At 39.5% G+C, this 15,093-nt stretch overlaps 1 protein-coding gene across 1 annotated transcript in view; it reads right to left on the bottom strand.

Moving 5' to 3' along the window:
* Positions 1-15,093, bottom strand: part of LOC126172989 (dolichyl-diphosphooligosaccharide--protein glycosyltransferase subunit STT3B) — a 92,652-nt gene that overhangs the window by 34,895 nt on the left and 42,664 nt on the right. The gene's annotated exons all lie outside the window — the stretch shown is intronic.

The raw sequence follows: 15,093 nt of genomic DNA, 5'->3' as shown, positions 1-15,093 counted from the left end.
CGGGTAATTGAACAAGTATCAATAATTACAGATTTCTGTAGTTGTATATATAAGTTTGGATGTAGTTGTATTGCGTTGATGTACTGGTGGATATTGTGTGGTATGACTCCTGTAGTTGATAGTATAATTGGTATAATGTCAACTTTATCCTGATGCCATATGTCCTTGACTTCCTCAGCCAGCTGGATGTATTTTTCAATTTTTTCTCCTGTTTTCTTCTGTATATTTGTTGTATTGGGTATGGATACTTCGATTAGTTGTGTTAATTTCTTCTTTTTATTGGTGAGTAAGATGTCAGGTTTGTTATGTGGTGTTGTTTTATCTGTTATAATGGTTCTATTCAAGTATAATTTGTATTCATCATTCTCCAGTACATTTTGTGGTGCATACTTGTATGTGGGAACGTGTTGTTTTATTATTTTATGTTGTACGGCAAGTCGTTGATGTATTATTTTTGCTACATTGTCATGTCTTCTGGGGTATTCTGTATTTGCTAGTATTGTACATCCGCTTGTGATGTGATCTACTGTTTCTATTTGTTGTTTGCAAAGTCTGCATTTATCTGTTGTGGTATTGGGATCTTTAATAATATGCTTGCTGTAATATCTGGTGTTTATTGTTTGATCCTGTATTGCAATCATGAACCCTTCCGTCTCACTGTATATATTGCCTTTTCTTAGCCATGTGTTGGATGCGTCTTGATCGATGTGTGGCTGTGTTAGATGATACGGGTGCTTGCCATGTAGTGTTTTCTTTTTCCAATTTACTTTCTTCATATCTGTTGATTTTATGTGATCTAAAGGGTTGTAGAAGTGGTTATGAAATTGTAGTGGTGTAGCCAATGTATTTATATGAGTGATTGCTTTATGTATTTTGCTAGTTTCTGCTCGTTCTATAAAGAATTTTCTTAAATTATCTACCTGTCCATAATGTAGGTTTTTTATGTCGATAAATCCCCTTCCTCCTTCCTTTCTGCTTAATGTGAATCTTTCTGTTGCTGAATGTATGTGATGTATTCTATATTTGTGGCATTGTGATCGTGTAAGTGTATTGAGTGCTTCTAGGTCTGTGTAACTCCATTTCACTACTCCAAATGAGTAGGTCAATATTGGTATAGCATAAGTATTTATAGCTTTTGTCTTGTTTCTTGCTGTCAATTCTGTTTTCAGTATTTTTGTTAGTCTTTGCCTATATTTTTCTGTTAGTTCTTCTTTAATATTTGTATTATCTATTCCTATTTTTTGTCTGTATCCTAGATATTTATAGGCATCTGTTTTTTCCATCGCTTCTATGCAGTCGCTATGGTTATCCAATATGTAATCTTCTTGTTTAGTGTGTTTTCCCTTGACTATGCTATTTTTCTTACATTTTTCTGTTCCAAAAGCCATATTTATATCATTTCTGAATACTTCTGTTATCTTCAGTAATTGGTTGAGTTGTTGATTTGTTGCTGCCAGTAGTTTTAGATCATCCATGTATAGCAAATGTGTGATTTTGTGTTGGTATGTTCCAGTAATACTGTATCCATAATTTGTATTATTTAGCATGTTGGATAGTGAGTTCAGAGCAAGGCAGAACCAGAAAGGACTTAACGAGTCTCCTTGGTATATTCCACGCTTAATCTGTATTGGCTGTGATGTGATACTATTTGAATTTGTTTGGATATTAAGTGTGGTTTTCCAATTTTTCATTACTACATTTAGGAACTGCATCAATTTAGGATCTACTTTGTATATTTCCAATATTTGTAGTAACCATGAGTGGGGTACACTATCAAAAGCTTTTTGGTAATCAATGTATGCGTAGTGTAGTGACCTTTGTTTAGTTTTAGCTTGGTATGTCACCTCTGCATCTATTATCAGTTGCTCTTTACATCCTTGTGCTCCTTTGTAATAGCCTTTTTGTTTTTCATTTATAATTTTGTTCTGTGTTGTATGTGTCATTAATTTCTGTGTAATGACTGAAGCTAATATTTTGTATATTGTTGGTAGGCATGTTATGGGGCGATATTTAGCTGGGTTTGCTGTGTCTGCTTGATCTTTAGGTTTCAGGTAAGTTATTCCATGTGTAAGTGTATCAGGGAATGTGTATGGGTCTGCAATGTAACTGTTAAATAATTTAGTTAGATGTGAATGTGTTGAGGTGAACTTCTTTAGCCAGAAATTTGCTATTTTATCTTTTCCAGGGGCTTTCCAATTGTGAGTAGAATTAATTGCTTGGGTGACTTCATATTGCAAAATTATCACTTCAGGCATTTGTGGTATCATCTTGTATGTGTCTGTTTCTGCTTGTATCCACCGTGCATGCCTGTTATGTTGTACCGGGTTTGACCATATGTTGCTCCAGAAGTGTTCCATGTCTGTTATGTTTGGTGGATTGTCTATTTTAATGTGTGTGTTATCTATTGTCTCGTAAAATTTCTTTTGGTTTGTGTTGAATGTTTGGTTCTATTTCCTTCTATTTTAACTTTTTTTGTATCTTCTAAGCCATTTGGCCAATGCTTGTAATTTCTGCTTCTTTTCATCTAACTTCTCTATTGCTTCTTGTTGTGAGATTTTACCTAACCTTTTTCGTTTTTTGTCTGACAATTCATTTCTTATAAATTGTGTTAGCAGTCCGATGTCTTTTCTCAGTTTTTCTATTCTGATCTGTAGCTTGTGTTGCCATGCTGGTTTTGTGGGTTTCTTCTGTGTCTTGGTTGGTTCTGATATCTGCCTAGTGTGTATATTTAGTGTAGTGAGTGCTCCTACATAAATCAGTAGTTGTAACTCTTCCACAGTTGTATTTTCATTTATTTTGGTGTGTATGATTGTGTTGATAGTTGTTATTGTTGTTTTGACTTGTGGGTTATTTGGTGGTCTATGCAAGAATGGTCTAATGTCTGTATTTGCGTCTTTGTATTCTATATATATGTCAGCTGAAAATTTTCTCCTATATTTAACATGTGTGTCACTTCGTGTTCTATTTGTGCTTGTTCTGGTGGCTGTCTTAAGATTTCGTTTTCCTCTGATTGTTTAATTGGTGCGTGTTGTTCCTTGTTTGTTTGCTCTGAGATGTTTGAGTCCATTACTGTATTTTCTTCTTCTTCTGATTGCACATTATTTTGTTCTAGTATTTGTTGTACTTGTTGTTTGATGTTTTCTAATTCTGACTGGGGTATCCTGTTACTTTTGATTATTACACGGATCTGATCAGCTAGTTGTTGTTCTGTTAAAAATTTTAATTCTGGGTATCTGGTAATAAATGTTGTGTATACTTGTGATCTGTATCCAGTTGTGTTTTTTCCTAAGTTTGTTGCTTGGTAATAACAGAACATGAGGTGTCGGTTAACTTCATCTGACCATCTCATCCTCTGTCTTTGTTTTCCTTCTATGGTGGTTGCAGGAAGCATATCCTGCAAAACACCTCTATTTGGATTTAAATCATTTTCCGTGTGGCTAGCAGTGTCGTTACCATTGTGGACGGGCATAGGGTTCAAGCTTCGTCCCCGACCATGACAGCGCTTGTCCGAGGCTTCATTAGTTCTGTCCTGAACCAATTAATCACACTAAAAGGGGGGTTAACCCTATTAGTAGTTTGTTCTTTTCGTCACCTTTTATGACTGGCAGAACATACCGGAGGCCTATTCTTTTCCCGGGCCTCCACGTTATTATTATTATTATTATTATCATCATAGTATGCCATAGGTTTATACATAAAGGAAGTTGTAAGGTTTGGCAATTTGGCTTTACAATGGAGGAACAAAAAAAGAACACAATACTTCTTTACTGCAAAATTACTCTTGTATAATTTCATCGAAAGTTTCTCGACTGAGTGTCTTCTGAAAGCAGTCTTTAGGTAATGAAAATACGTGTTTGGATCTTGCACTTCTGAGAATGCTTTCTCTAACTCCTAAGATGCTGCTCAATTTACCCATATACAGTTGCAGATGTCAATGGGGTTTCCCCTCCAACATTTTGAAAGTTAATGATTGAATCCATAAGTCTAAGTAACAGCTAACAAATTAATTCTACCTGGGAATTATACATCATCAGTGGCAAGTAAATCAACAAAATACCTAGTATTCATTGTCAGAACATGACCAATCTCATGCTGTATTTTTAATTATTTAATTATTAAAACATGACAGAAATGCATCACAAAGTCTATCTTTAAATGATCTTGACTTGTTGTTACATAAGAAAATGATATTATCAATTTTACTCTCAAATAAAGTAACAACACACACAGCTGAGGGAATCTTGCAGTGTATTGCCAGATATCCATTATGTAAAGCTGAATCAAAGTCGAACACAGATCAGTAGCAGAACTGTATTCCAGAAGGATGTGGTGTTATTTTCCCAAAAAATAACAATAGATATTACTATTACTACTACTATTACTACTACTACTACTATCAACATTGTCTTCATTATTGTGGTTATTTATAATTTTCCTTATTGGATATATCAACTGACATAATTACTCATATATCCGGTGAGATCATTAGGCACAGTGCGGTAGGATACATCTCCCGGCACTAAGACATGTAGCAAAACACCCACAGCAGATTTAAGGGCTGCCATGGCCTTACATGTTGCAACCAGTCAATGTCTACAGTAGGTTCTCCAAGCTACCAACTGACAACCACCCTGTGCTATGTAGTTTTCTCCTAGACTATGATTTGGATTTTGTTGTTACCTACTGTTGCCATTTAGCTCGCATAAGGACTTGTCTGTTTGCCTAAAGCTGTACTGTATTTGCGCACCATTCAATTGACAGCTGATGTGCTTCCAGTAACAAAAAAACAGCCTATAGGTGCACAGAAAGCATGGTTTGTATTTGAATGCTTCCCAGTCCAACATACAAACAGTGCCCTCCTTCACTAATGTGAGTAATTCAACAAATTTCCGAGGCGAAAGTCTATATCGGACCAGTAGCAGCCACAGCAGTGATTCTCTATGGCTCACAGGTTGGCAATGCATCAATTTTGAGTACCCAGTCGAATGATACTTTCTCGTTACCAATGAGAGTTGAGAAAGAACGGCAAGGAATTTCTGTCATTCAATTAGAAGCCATTCCCTTCTTCACTGTTGCCACAAATATTTCACTTTTTTTTCTCCTGAATATGACACAAATTACAAGGTTTCAGTTAGGTTGGGACCTTATAGCACAACTTAAATTTTTGTGAGTGAAATGAGCTGCAATTTAATTTATAATCTTCACTGTAAAAAATATTTGACTGCCCCCCCCCCCCAAACCCCTAAAAAAAATAAAAATAAAATAAAAAAAAAAAGAAAAAAAAGAAAAAAAAGAAAGAAACTGGGTAGTTGTTAGGTTGGAATGAAAGTGAAAGCTAGCCTCACTCCCCTCACACAATCCAGAACCTAAACAGACTAAGCACCTCCAAAAGCCTTAGTCCCACGGAAGTATCAGTCCTTTCCAAAGGCATTACTTTTTGTCCCATTCCAAATTTCAATCATGCTGGACTTTTTAAAGACGTTCCCTCCTCCTCCTGATACATACAGTGGAAACACTTTTTTGCCACCAACCACACCAGTCAGACACAATCCACAATCAATATTGAACCCCATCTGATTCAGTTCACTCCTACATCCAACCATGAACCCCCCACACTCCACTGTACCCAGATTATCCCACTAACTTTACAGAATTTCCTAACCTCGAACCTTGCCTCACCACCATTCACAAATTCCCTCAACTACAACCTCCTCCTTGGGCATCATGATGTACTGTATCCATTATTACGTCTCCTTTGAAGGCACTGAGCGGTCTACCCGACGGGAAGCCCTAGTCACATGACATTTTATTACCTATATACAAATCCGAGGTATAGCAATGGGACCCACGAGATACCATCCTGTGCCAACCTATTGACAGGCCATCTAGAGGAATCTTAAGTAACCACTCGTGATCCCAAACTCCTCTGGTGGTTCAAATTTATTGATGACATTGTGATCTATATCGAGTGTGAGGACACACAATCCACAATCCTCCAGAACCTCAATACCTTCTCTCCCATTAGCTTCACCTAGTGCACCTTACCTCGAACGATCTTCGATGTTGACCTCCACCTGAAGAACGACTACACCATTACCTCCATCCACATCAAACCTACCAACCACCACCAATACCTCCACTTCGACAGCTCCCACCCATTCCACACCAAGAGGTCTCTTCCACGCAGCCCAGCCACCTGTGGTCATTGCATCTGCAGAGACAAGCTGTCCCCCTCCAAATACGCCAAGGGTCTCAATCAGGTCTTCACAGACCGATATTACGCTCCCAACCTCGTTCGGAAACAGACGTCCGGTGCCTTGTTTTTTCAATCATCTACCACCTCCCACATGTCCACTGTCTGACCATAAAAGAGCACTCATTTTGTGACTCAGTACTATCCAGGGCTGGAGCAACTGAATCCCCCTCTCCACCAGGGTTATGACTATTCTCATTATGTCCTGAAGTTTGAATTACCTTACCCACTACCCTCCCCACAGTGGCACTCTGCCACCCACCAACTCTACGATTCCACCACCCACCGAATCTACCCAACATCCTTGTCTATCCCCTCTCCACCCCACTTCCAATCTCTTACATCATGGTTCATATCCCTGCAATAGACACAATGCAAGACCTCTCTCCTACATCCTACCCACTACCACCTACATCCCCCCACTACCACCTACTCCAGTCCCATCTCATGCATCTCTTATCCCATCAAAGGCAGGGCTACCTGAGAAAACAGCCATGTGATCTACAAACTCAGGAGCAATCTCTTTACTTCTTTCTACATGAGCACGACAATCAACAAGCTGTCTGTCTGCATGAATGACCACCACCAAACTGTGGCTAACAGACAGCTGGACCACCCAGCATGTTGCCCAGTATGATGAGCTTCACTTGATTGACTGCTTCACAATCTGCACCATCTGGATCCCACTAGCTTTCTGAGTTGTTTAGGTGGGAACTCTGCCTACAACATATTCTTTGTTCTTTTAACACGCCAAGCCTCAACCTTCCCTAGTCCCTTCCTCCAACTACCCATCCCCTTCCCTTCTTCCACTACAGCACTACATAAACCTTCTATTCTGCCAATTCACCTGCAGTCTTTTGTGCTCCTCTACCTCTCACTCCTCCCCTCCTACCCTCCAGCACAGTGTGCAGCCTCCCCTGCCCTCTTCTTATGCTAGTACCTGTCCTTCACCTATAAATCCCCTTCCTTGCTCCCACTCCAGCAATACACATGCCTTCTATTCTACCAATGCACCAATAGTCTTTTCCCCATCTATACCTCTCGACCTCTCCCTTCAGTACAGTGCACAGCCTCCCAACTCTGCACCTAGCAGTGCTCTCCCATTTTCACTACAACCTGCATGCTCTCACAAGCAGCACATTATATTCCTCCGCACCTAACCTGCTATGCCTCATCCTCCCCAATCCATGCTTCCTCCTTACCCCCACCACCCACTGCAAATTGCTGCTGCCTTCAGATGCAGACTGAGTCAGGCCACAAAGCCCAGAGACAATGTGTGAGTTCTGCTTGTGTGTATATGTGTTTTCTATTTCTGAAGGAGGACTTTTTTGTCCAAAAGCTTAAATGTTTAACAATTTTTTCATTGTGCCTGTCTGCGACTCAGCACCTGCTCTATGCGATGAGTAACAATACTAATATGTAATACTGTTAAAAGCTAAAATACCTGGTTGTGGTGCCAATCCGATCCCCAGCTTTGGCTGAAGCCTAACTCAGGTTGCAATACAAAGGGCATTCAAGAAGTAAAGCAACTTTCTTTTTTCTCAGCCAATTTCGGTTGAAAAAAAATGTGGAATTGGTTGTGAGACATAGTGGAATATTCCCACTTCAGACCCTATAGTTTCATGAAGTTCCGATAGGTGGTGGCACTATATGTAACCCCCAAAGTGGCATCTCTAATGGACTTACATCCCAACCAGACAGCTGCCATTGAATTTCTTTTGGCAGAAAACCAGAGCATCATGCAGATATTAAAAGGTGCTTGCAGAATGTCTACCGAGACCTGGCAGTGAACAAAAGCACATTGAGTTGTTGGATGCATCTGTCATCATCACGACAAGTTGTGCAAATCTGTCTGATCTCACTTGTGCTGTCCAGATGCACACAGCTGTGCTACCCTCATAAAATTGAAGAAACAGCTTCAGCATGTTCACAGCCACAAAAAAGGAAATGCAAGCTCCCACTAGCAGCTCTTTACCATCCCCCACACCCTCCTGCTATCCCTCCCCCTCCCCTCCCCAGCCTCCTCCTTACCCCCCACACGGCTGCCTCTCCCATCATGCACTGCTGCCCACAGTCTGGCTCCAGCTGCCAGAGACTGTGGCCATGTGTGTGTGAGTTGCATTTCTACATGTGTGTATGTGTGTGTGTGTGGGGGGGGGGGGGGTTCTATTTTCGGTGAAGGCCTTGTTGGCAGAAAGCTCACTCTCTGACAGTCTTTTCTAATGGCTACCTGTGACTCAACATTTTCACTATATGGTGAATAACAACTATTCTTTTCATAATATTGTGAACTTCCACTTTTACATAACAAAGCAAGACAGCACACCCATGAGCACCTACCAAAACTTCACAGAACTGCTCTTCCTCATCCACCCTACATGCCGGATCTCGTGTCTTCCGACTTCCATATGTTTGTCCGAATGAAGGACGCACCTCATGGGAAGCAGAACATGGATGTTGGTGAGGTTACTGATGCAGCAAGACGTTGGCTATGACACTGACAAGAAGAGTTGTACCATGTGGACATACAGGCCCTCACAGTATGGTGGCATAAGGCCATCGCATCGAATGGAGATTACATCGAAAAGTAGGGTTTTGTAGCCAAAGGAATGGGGAATAACACTGCGTAAAGGTATCCTGAATAAAAGTAAACTGCTTTCGGAAAAATAATGTTTTGCATTACTTATTGATCACCCCTTGTACATCAGTTTTGTTGACAAAAATGAAATTAATAATCTTTGGTGTCCCATTTTTTTTTTTTTTTTCCTCTTCTGAATGTTACAAATTACAAAGTTGTGTTCAGGATGGGTTTTAACAGCACAGCTTAAATTAAATAAATAATCTTAGTTGGCAAAACATTTGCCTGTTTCTTCTGAATGTGTTATGATTTCAGAGATTGATACACTGACACAAGAATGTGACAATGCAGAGAAACCCGTATTTTATGTTTTTGTGTGGTCTGCCCATATAAAACATAAAATTGAGGAAAATGCAGAACTGAGGATAACATTAAAACCCCCAAAATATCAGCAAAAACATATGTGATTGGCATGTACTATTAAAAATATAATTTTCTCCAATACATTGTATAAAATCTGTATAAGTGAAGGAAATTAAATGTACAAAAATGTTTGTACAATATTTTGTGATAATGACTTTTATCAGTCCTTAAAAAAATCACAGATGTGTACAGTATATAAAAGCTAGTCAAAAATTAAAAATGATAACTGGGTACAAGGTAATTGAGCTATTTTCTGACATTCTACAGTGACAAATCATACGTCAAAACATACAATTTTGAGAGAGCTTTCCATTGTGCTCACTTAGAAAAAAGAAATAATTGATGAAAATGGTGAATTAAACTGAAAATTTAAGTACAGAGAAAGGCATTGGAATCTAACATGTGCAGTGTGTGTTTTCCTTCTCTCAAGGAGAGGAACAGACACGTGAAAAAAAATGAGTTTACTTCCCCCACTGACGTCACAAGCTTATCTGAAGGCTCAGAGAATTTATGTACACTGTGTAAAATCTAAAGTTAAAAGAAAGCTCAGATGTTACAGTTTTGCTTCATGCCTTTTATCACTGCTGCCAATCTTTATGACCTATAGTGGCTGGTGCGAAGTATATACGTCAATAGCGTATGTAGTTGTTGCAACTGTGTCTTGTCAGATTTGAACACAAGTCTTTAAAATGTTCTATCGCAAAAATCCATATAACGTCTCTGCCATAGCACGAGCTGCATGAAAAGTATATTTTCAGAACGTCACAAAACAATACCACCCCTATACACACTTTGTCACTGAAGGGCCACTCCCCCTCTTCACACATCCAGCAGGCAAGCTCATTGTATGTGTTAGTGTGGTGTGGTGCCTGTTGAGTGGTGTAACCAGTTGCTGGCCAATAAGAGCTCACTAGTCGGAAATGGCTGATGTTTCCTTGATTCTAATAGAGTATACTCTTCGAGACTTAGTGCTCGAATTTAAGATTGATGAACGATACTGTTACTGAATACAGTACATCAGAAACACATGCAAAAAGATGAGACTGAATTATAAGAGGTACATCGCATATTGGTAGGTCTGGAATACTTCGTATCAACTGTCCTGTTTTTCCATTGCTGCCGCAACCTACCAGTAATTCTATCATAGCTGCATGGTGAAGCTAAACATTGTAAGTTGCGCTGGTAATGCTGATGGTGGATCACATCAGCATTTCTTTTCTCATGTTTCCCCTCTCTGCAATGGCCTAAAATATATTCCCATAACTCCACCACCAACCGTGTCATTTGTGTCACTTATAACCCATTCAGTGATGTTGTTGTTGTTGTGATCTTCAGTCCAGGGACTGATTTGATGCAGCTCTTCATGCTACTCTATCCTGTGCAAGGTTCTTCATCTCACAGTACCCACCGCAGCCTACAGCCTTCTGAATCTGTTTAGTGTATTCATCTCTTGGTCTCCCTCTACGATTTTTACCCTCCACACTGCCCTCCAATACTAAATTGGTGATCCCTTGATGCCTCAGAATATGCCCTACCAACCGATCACTTCTTCTAGTCAAGTTGTGCCACAAATTTCTCTTCTCCCCAATTCTGTTCAGTACCTCCTCATTAGTTATGTGATCTACCCATCTAATCTTCAGCATTCTTCTGTAGCACCACATTTCAAAAGCCTCTATTCTCTTCTTGTCCAAACTATTTATTGTCCATGTTTCACTTCCATACATGGCTACACTCCATACAAATACTTTCAGAAACGACTTCCTGACACTTAAATCTATACTCTATGTTAACAATTTCTCTTCTTCAGAAATGCTTCCCTTGCCACTGCCGGTCTACATTCTATATCCTCTCTACTTCGGCCATCATCAGTTATTTTGCTCCCCAAATAGCAAAACTCGTTTACTACTTTAAGCATCTCATTTCCTAAACTAATTCCCACAGCATCACCCAATTTAATTCGACTACATTCCATTATCCTCGTTTTGCTTTTGTTGATGTTCATCTCATATCTTCCTTTCACGACACTGTTCATTCCATTCAGCTGATCTTCCAGGTCCTTTGCTGTCTCTGACAGAATTACAATGTCATCGGCGAACCTCTTAAGTTTTTATTTCTTCTCCATGGATTTTAATACCTACTCCAAATTTTTCTTTTGTTTCCTTTACTGCTTGCTCAATATACAGATCGAATAACATCGGGGATAGGCTACAACCCTGTCTCACTCCCTTCCCAACCACTGCTTCCCTTTCATGTCCCTCGACTCTTATAACTGCCATTTGGTTTCTGTACAAATTGTAAATAGCCTTTTGCTCCCTGTATTTAGCTCCTGCCACCTTCAGAATTTGAAAGAGAGTATCCCAGTCAACATTGTCAAAAGCTTTCTCTAAGTCTACAAATGCTAGAAATGTAGGTTTGCCTTTCCTTAATCTACTTTCTACGATAAGTCGTAGGGTCAGTAATGCCTCACATGTTCCAACATTTCTACGGAATCCAAACTGATCTTCCCCGAGCTCGGCTTCTACCAGTTTTTCCGTTCGTCTGTAAAGGATTCATGTTATTATTTTGCAGCCATGGCTTATTAAACTGATAGTTCGATAATTTTCACATCTGTCAACACCTGCTTTCTTTTGGATTGGAATAATTATATTCTTCTTGAAGTCTGAGTGTATTTCACCTGTCTCATACATCTTGTTCACCAGATGGTAAGTTTTCTTAGGCCTGGCTCTCCCAAGGCTGTCAGTAGTTCTAATGGAATGTTGTCTACTCCCGGGGCCTTGTTTTGACTTAGGTCTTTCAGTGCTCTGCTAAACTCTTCACACAGTATCATATCTCCTGTTTCATCTTCATCTACATTCTCTTCCATTTCTATAATATTGTCCTCAAGAACATCGCCCTTGTATAGACCCTCTATATAGTCCTTCCACCTTTCTGCTTTCCCTTCTTTGCTTAGAATTGGGTTTCCATCTGAGCACTTGATATTCATGCAACTGGTTCTCTTTTATGCAACTGGTTCTCTTTTCTCCAAAGGTCTCTTTAATTTTCCTGTAGGCAGTATCTATCTTATCCCTAGCGAGATAAGCCTCTGCATCCTTACATTTGTCCTCTAGCCATGCCTGCTTAGTCATTTTGCACTTCCTGTCAATGTCATTTTTGAGACGTTTGTATTCCTTTTTGCCTGCTTCATTTACTGCATTTTTATATTTTCTCCTTTCATCAATTAAATTCAATATCTCTTCTGTTACCCAAGGATTTCTATTAGCCCTCATCTTTTTACCTACTTGATCCTGCCTACCTTCACTATTTCATCTCTCAAAGCTACCCATTCTTCTTCTACTGTATTTCTTCCCCCCATTCTTGTCAATCGTTCCCTAATGCTCTCCCTGAAGCTCTCTAAACCTCTGGTTCTTTCAGTTTATCCAGGTCCCATCTCCTTAAATTCCCACCTTTTTGCAGTTTCTTCAGTTTTAATCTACAGTTCATAACCAATAGATTGTGGTCAGAGACTACATCTGCACCTGGAAATGTCTTACAATTTAAAACCTGGTTCCTGAATCTCTATCTTACCATTATACAATCTATCTGATACCTTCTAGTATATCCAGGCTTCTTCCATGTATACAACCTCCTTTCACGATTCTTGAACCAAGTGTTAGCTATGATTAAGTTATGCACTGTGCAAAATTCTACCAGGCGGCTTCCTCTTTCATTTCTTCCCTCCAATCCATATTCACCTACTACGTTTCCTTCTCTCCCTTTTCCTACTACTGAATTCCAGTCACCCATGACTATTAAATTTTCAGCTCCCTTCACTATCTGAATAATTTTCTTATCTCATCATACATTTCTTCAATCTCTTCATCTGCGGAGCTAGTAGGCATATAAACTTGTACTACTGTGATAAGTGTGGGCTTCGTATCTATCTTGGCCACAATAAAGCGTTCACTATGCTGTTTGTAGTAGCTTACCCGCATTCCTATTTTCCTATTCATTATTAAACCTAGTACTGCATTGCCCCTATTTGATTTTGTATTTAAACCCTGTATTCACCTGACCAAAAGTCTTGTTCCTCCTGCCACCAAACTTCACTAATTACCACTATATCTAACTTTAACCTATCCATTTCCCTTTTTAAATTTTCTAACCTACCTACCTGGTTAAGGGATCTGACATTCCACGCTCCGATCCGTAGAACGCCAGTTTTCTTTCTCCTGATAACAACGACCTCCTGAGTAGGCCCCGCCTGGAGATCCGAATGGGGGACTATTTTACCTCCGGAATATTTTACCCAAGAGGACGCCATCATCATTTAACCATACAGTAAAGCTGCATGCCCTCAGGAAAAATGACGGCTGTAGTTTCCCCTTGCTTTCAGCCGTTCGCAGTACCAGCACAGCAAGGCCATTTTGGTTAGTGTTACAAGGCCAGATCAGTCAATCATCCAGACTTTTGCCCCTACAACTACTGAAAAGGCTGCTGCCCCTCTTCAGGAACCACACGTTTGTCTGGCCTTTCAACAGATACCCCTTCGTTGTGGTTGCACCTACGGTATGGCTATCTGTATTGCTGAGGCACGCAAGCCTCCCCACCAACAGCAAGGTCCATGGTTCATGGGGAGGGGGGCATTCAGTCACATCAAATCAAGTGTGAATAAGAAAAAAAAAAAAAAGCAGGAAGTAGTCAAGTGAGATGACACTGGTCCTGAGGTGACCTTTACCAACTGTCAGGGTACTGCCCCAGGCAATAGGTATCCACCTCCATAAGCTTTTAATTTTGTGTGAGACATATACACAAGAAAGAGAAAAATGGCAGAAGTGCAGAAGTCTAAAACAGTTGTTCCTTGCAATTTTTCTTGTCTTTCAAAGAACACTGCACTGTGTCATCAGTCCTCAAAAAGATACTTGGCTTTTATACTACTGTAGAGTTGTCTCTATGCTAAAAGAAGGGGAAAACTAAGTAGAGGAAAATAATACAGATAAAAATTATTCAAAATTAAAAGGAAAGGTTAACAGAAGGAAAAAATGGAATAAAAAAATTACTGTTAACTGAGAGCAGGAGAGGATGAAAAACAGTGCATGTTGTCAGGAAAGTTCCCATATGTGAAGCTTTGAGGAACTGAGAATTTAGACAGAACGGCATTTACTTAGTTTATGGTTGTGTAAGACTTATCTTATGCACAATCTAAACACTACCACCATCAGTTCCATTACTGAAAATATTTATTCTGACAAAGAAAGAGCCATATGTGAAAACTCATATTATGGTGTACTTGCACCCACCTCTGATTTTTCCACAGCCTTCTCTGCCACTTCAACGTCCTTAGGTTTTCAAATTTTGTGCAGTATCAACAGTACATTTTTTGCCTCTCATTCTGAACAGGAAATATCCACCAAGCCAGGGTTGTGTGCTACATTTTCTACATCTGTTTTCCTCCAAATCTTTCCACTCTTCTGCCCCAAAAAGACTCTGGTTCCGAAAGCTAGCATTGCAATGTCTTTCTGGGTGTTTGTATCTTTTGACTCTTGTTGAACATATTTTCTCTGCAGATACTACAAGAGTGCATTACTTCTAATGAAATGCAATTAACGCGCAAGAAATACCTGAAATTTACAATACATATTCCTCCCATGGCTAGTTCCGAATTGCAGCTGATGGAATTTATGTTTCTACTTTACTGTAAATAAGCTGCCAGGTGGAAATCAATCACAGCCATACGGTGGATGCACAATGGAAAAACATTTTTATGTAATTGAATAAGTCTTTTCTATTGTCAACAATCAAATAATGAAGATTCTTGAATGTATAATTCTACAAAAATTTTATAATTCTTGAGCTATGAATG

This window comes from Schistocerca cancellata, chromosome 1, assembly GCF_023864275.1.
Source record: "Schistocerca cancellata isolate TAMUIC-IGC-003103 chromosome 1, iqSchCanc2.1, whole genome shotgun sequence".
Taxonomy (NCBI): Eukaryota; Metazoa; Arthropoda; class Insecta; order Orthoptera; family Acrididae; genus Schistocerca; species Schistocerca cancellata.
Note: the sequence above shows the minus strand (reverse complement) of the source record. Positions and strands in the feature narration are given on the sequence as shown.